Raw genomic sequence first — 1,582 nt, forward strand, 5'->3', positions numbered from 1 at the left:
AAAAAAAAAAAAAAATGGTGATACTTCATTATTCCACTCATGTAACGTTCTGAAAACGACAAAACTACAGAAATGAATAACCAATTGGTGGTTGCTAGGGGACGTGGATAAATGGAGATAGGCGCAAATATAAAGAGCACAAAGGAGCTCCTTTATGGTGATGAGTTTTGTAGCTTGATTATGGTTGTGGTTATCCAAATCTATATCTCAGATAAAATTGCATAGAACTACACACACAAATGGATGTATGTAAAAAAAAATGGTAAGACAAATAAGGCCTATAGGCTCGTTAACAGTACTGTATCAATGTCAACATCCTGGTTTCGATGTTGCACTACAGTTAATAAGATGTCACCATTGGGGGAAACTGTGTGAAGGGACCACGACAACAGGACTTGGTCTGCTATTTTTACAACTTCCTCTAAGTCTACAATTATTTCAAAATAATTTCCAAAATTTTTAAAATTGAAAAATGTCCAGACCCAGCAAAGGCTTCAGCCCTTGTGTGAGTGGAAGCTAAGTTTTTCTCTAGCCCCTTCCCCATTATCACCTTCTTCCCCTCCAACTGGGATCCCTGTTGTTCAGCTCCCCATCACACGTTTTCCAGCTGCTGTGTCTATCTTACATGCAAACACTTCCAAAACACACACTCCAGGGTTAACTTCTCCCTCCACCTCATCTGGCAACAGAGGCTTGCAGCATGTGTCCCTAGGGTCAGCCTTTTCCTTCCCAACACACACAACATGAGGACTTTCTCACCCCACCCGCCTCTCCAGCACGAGTCCTTCTGCCTGCCTCTGAATTCTGGCTGAAGCCAAAGTTCTAACTGTGGGAGTGGTTGGGAGGGAAAGAACATAAATGTGACTGAGAGACATCAGTGGAATAATGGCTTGACCACTCTAGCCTTTCAGGAGCCTTGCATCTTGGGGAGAAGGACTGGGAAGTCACTTCCCACAGGAAGCCATTTAGACTGCTTTGAGGGCCTCTTTTCTTTGAACATTGGCTTTGGGCCAACATTTGGAACTTGGCCACGCCAACGGCCCCCTCTCTTGAAACTCAGCCAGGTTTCCCAGTATGTGAAGCTTTGCTTTGTCCACTCACTCCATGTCTTCCCGCAGTCCTCACTCAACCCCTAACAACTCAGCAGCTTCCAGTCCTAATGATTGGCCCAGCCATTCAGGATGGAGCTTGCTAATTAAGGCTAACTCTGAAAGAGACCTCAAAAGAACAGGGAAATGAGTGGGGAAAGGATCATGGAGTTGCATTCATTCATTCATTCTAAGGGAAAATAATCTGGTTTGAAAATTGTAGGGAATGGTAAGCAGAAAGAGATTTCAATTTCAACTGGATGATGTGGTTCATGCCTGTAATCCCAGCACTCTAGGGGAGGCCAAAGTGAGAAGATCACATGAGCTCAAGAGTTTGAGACCAGCCTGAGGTAAAACAAAACCCTATCTTATCTCTACAAAAAAAATTAGAAAATTAGTGGGGCATGGATGGCTTGAGCCCAGGAGTTTAAGGTTCCAGTGAGCTATGATGACACCACAACACTCTAGCCTGGGGTGACAGAGCGAGAGTATGT

The sequence above is a fragment of the Otolemur garnettii genome, unplaced genomic scaffold (genome assembly GCF_000181295.1).
Source record: "Otolemur garnettii isolate 467f Iridium unplaced genomic scaffold, OtoGar3 scaffold00043, whole genome shotgun sequence".
NCBI classification, from domain to species: Eukaryota; Metazoa; Chordata; class Mammalia; order Primates; family Galagidae; genus Otolemur; species Otolemur garnettii.